The sequence below is a fragment of the Cydia strobilella genome, chromosome Z (assembly GCF_947568885.1).
Source record: "Cydia strobilella chromosome Z, ilCydStro3.1, whole genome shotgun sequence".
NCBI lineage: Eukaryota > Metazoa > Arthropoda > Insecta > Lepidoptera > Tortricidae > Cydia > Cydia strobilella.
This window is the reverse complement of record NC_086068.1, coordinates 38,247,333-38,251,419: the sequence shown is the minus strand read 5'-3', so window position 1 is coordinate 38,251,419 and position 4,087 is coordinate 38,247,333.

Here is a 4,087-nt window from a genome sequence, read left to right as displayed (position 1 = left end):
CTACAAAATTTGAGGAACGGATTTTTTAAAAATTATTATTGCAATTCTTTCTATAATATTCTCACACTTAATAAAACACTGCTTTTTCTATTTTTACTATTTAATCATCCAAACTTATGATCCGCCATTGAACCATAAAATCAACCTCGTCTTATCATTATCTATGCGCACTAAGCGCTATTTGAGTTACATGGATACACGTTATTCGTCCCCCTTTTAAAGGGAATGTACCTTATTATCTAATTTACAAATCTAATCTTTCAGGTGCTTTCCTGATTCTCGTAGACCGTCTCAGATCCGGGTCAGTCGCTGGTGATATTAGTCTCTCAGGAGCGTCTGCTGGCAATTGTGGTGGTCCAGTTACTCTCACATTTTCTGGTGATTCAGCTGAAGGTCCCACGTCTTCTAATCCACTTTCATCACACTTCCCAGTGCCCTCATTTCGACTATTATCTTCTTCTTGTTCTACTTCTGTTGGGACTGGCGGTGTCCAACCATAAGAGGATGTGCAACCTCCATTGATGAACTTGACTCATTTTCAACCGGGATCTGAGGCAGTTCTATACATGGTCTTAAATCTGAAACGTGATAATATTTTTGTATGCCATTAGTGATTATCAAATACCTAACTGGGCTTAAAATTTTAACAATAATAGCTTTAGTCCAACCTTTTCCTTCTTTTAAATTCTTTGCCCACACTTTTTCTCCTTCCTTAAAAGTCAAAACCTGTTTATCAAAATTATTATTTTTTATCACTTTTTTAGACAATGCATTGGATGGCTTTATTAATTCGAAACGAGTTTTTGGTTTATATTTAAATAACATTTCATTTGGAGACATGCCAGTATAATTTGGACTGTTTCCATATGTAAATATAAAGTTTTGCAACAAAAGTTGTTGTCTGAAAGAGGGTCTGGACTCATGTTCTACTAATAACCTATTTAATGCTTGTTTGGCTGTCTGAACAGTCCTTTCTGCCATTCCATTTGATTCAGGATGGTATGGAGGGCTCTTTAAAGGTACACATCCATTGTTTTTTAAGAATTGTACAAATTGTTCAGAGGAAAAGGGTGGCCCATTGTCACTGACAAGGTATACAGGAATACCAGTTATAGCAAATGTTCTACACAATTTTTCTATTACTTGCGAAGCTGAAGTGCCATTCATTATGTGCACATCAAGCCACTTTGAAGTTGAATCAACTATAAGCAAATAAGTTACAGAATTTTTCATGAAAAAGTCTACATGAACTCTTTCAAAAACATTTTCACATTTTTTCCAACTGACTGGTGGACTTACATTGGTAAAATTTCTTGATGCTTGACATATATTACAACTTGCAACAACTCTTTCAACATCTTCATTCATATTAGGCCACCAGCAATAACCTCTCATTAACATTTTTGATTGAACAATACCCTGGTGGGACTCGTGAAATAACCCTAATACTTTATCTCTCAACTTGGTAGGAATAATAACTCTATTTCCCCACAGTACACATTTCTGCTCAGTACCTAACTCAGCCCTTTTATTAAAATATGGTTTTATAGACTCATCATTTATTGAACTGGGCCATCCAGATAAAACATATTCATACACTTTACTCAATGTCAAATCTTTTTGTGTATACTTGGCTATTTCCTGAAAGTCAAGTGGAGCATCATCTTTAAAATTAAAATAATTGATGCAGTCAGCTACATTGGCTTTTTCTGGTAATGGTAATCGTGACAGAGCATCAGCATTTCCTAATAATGTGCCCTTTCTATAATTTATTTCATACTGATAACCTGACAGTATTAAAGCCCATCTTTGCAATCTTGCATTAGCTGTAACTGGAATTTTTTTAAGAGGATCAAATATAAACTTTAAAGGCTGATGGTCTGTCACAAGCACAAATTTTCTGCCATACAAAAATTTGTGGAACTTTTGAACCGCAAATATAATTCCTAGAGCTTCTTTTTCCACTTGGGAATAGTTCTTCTGAGCATCATTTAATGTAGCCGATGCAAAGCATATAGGTTCACTATCAATTTGATGGCTTAAGACCGCCCCGACGCCATACTGACTCGCATCTGTGGTGACAAACACTTCTTTGTTACAATCATAATGCACCAGTAAATTACAATCTGTGATTAACCTTCTACTCATTACAAAAGACTCATGACACTCCTTGGTCCATTTAAAGGGAACATTTTTTTTTAATAAGGCATGTAATGGTGCTAATTTATCCGAAAGTCTAGGTAGAAATTTTCCATAGTAATTTAATAGTCCTAAATATGCCTGTAATTGTGTAATAGATGTAGGTTCTGGTGCCTTTGTAATAGCCTCTACTTTTTCAGGTAATGGTTTTATTCCCTCTTCACACACTAAATGCCCTAAAAACTTAATCTCACTACAAAAGAATTGGCACTTATCCAAATTTACCTTTACTCTATATTGTTTTAGTTTTTCTAACACATTTTCTAAATTTTTATAACACTTCTAAATTAGTACCCGTTATGATCAAATCATCAATATAGGCTTTAACATTATTCACCCCTTGTAATATCTGGTCCATAACACACTGAAAAATTGATGGACCTGATGATACTCCAAACTGTAAGCGAGTGGGCCTAAATAATCCTAAATGTGTATTAATAGTCATATACTCTTGTGATTTCTCATCTAATAACAATTGTTGATAGGCACCACTCAGATCCAGGACACAAAATACCTTGGCTCCAGCCAGCTCTGCAAATATGTCCTCTGGAAGAGGCAAGGGGTAATGATCTGTGTCTAACATCTTATTTAAGGTCACTTTATAGTCTACACATACTCTTATTTTTTTATCATTCTTTTGAACTACAACAATAGGGCTAGCCCAATCACTATGCGTTACTCTCTGAATAATTCCTGCCTTTTCTAAACTTATAATCTCATTTTCTACTTCCTGCTTCTTAGCATAAGGAATGGAATAAGCCCTATGAAAAATAGGAGTTTCCCCATCCCTAAGCTTCAAAGTAGCCTGCATGTTTACAATATGTGAGGATCTATCTTTATCAAACACACACTTATATTTATTTTTAACACTTTCAATCAACTTATTTTTATTTTGAGTTATCCCCTCTTTTTGTATATAACCTACTTTGTGAAGCTTAAATCTTTCTTGCCAGTTAGGAAATAATATTTTCAACCAATTTCTACCTACTAAAGGTTTAAAATAACTATCACAGTCAATTACTATGAGGTATAAATCTTTACTTACATTTCTGGGTTCTATCTTTATAGCCCCGAGCACTAACAAGGGATTTCCTGAAACAGCCTTTAACTTAACTAAACACTTTCTTAGTTCATACTTTGAAAAGTATTTTTTATAGTCTTTCAGATGAATCACAGACTTACAAGCTCCAGTGTCAATCTCCATCTTCAATTTTCTGTTACCTAGTCACAAAGGGAGCTCTGCACAATCCTCTTCCGACACATTGCCGATGCTGCCCAGTACTACATTTTCCTCCGGCTTGTATGCACTTCGCTCCTGCCTGCTTTCCATTGCCATAGGTCCTTGATCTACATTTCTGATATTTCTATAACGGCATTTGTGAGCCAAATGCCCTTGTTTCTTGCAAACGAAGCAAACACAATCTTTTTTTTAACATCTGTCTGTAGAATGTGAACCACCACAGCATCTGCATTCTAATCTTCCTGGATTATTGTTGTAGGAAGAGTTGTATCCTGATCTATTGGGTGCCGGGGTCTTGTTGATTGTTTTCTTCTTTTGATTGACCATTTGTATGTTTTCTGCCTCTGGTTGAATATTTTTTGTGTCTTTTGCGGCGCTTTCTAGAGCAGTCGCTAACTTAATTGCCCTTTGTAAGGTCAACCTCTCCTCTGCTAATAGTTTACTAATAATGTTTTCATTTTTTAATCCACATACTAATTTGTCTCTTAATGCGTCGTCCAGGAAAGTTTTAAAATCACATTTAGCAGCTACTCTTTTTATTTCTACCATAAAATCGTTGATAGATTGTTGTTCTTTTTGTTGGCACCGGTAGAAATCGAATCTCCACGCAATAATGCTCTTCTTTTCTACATAGTGCTCCTTCAATGT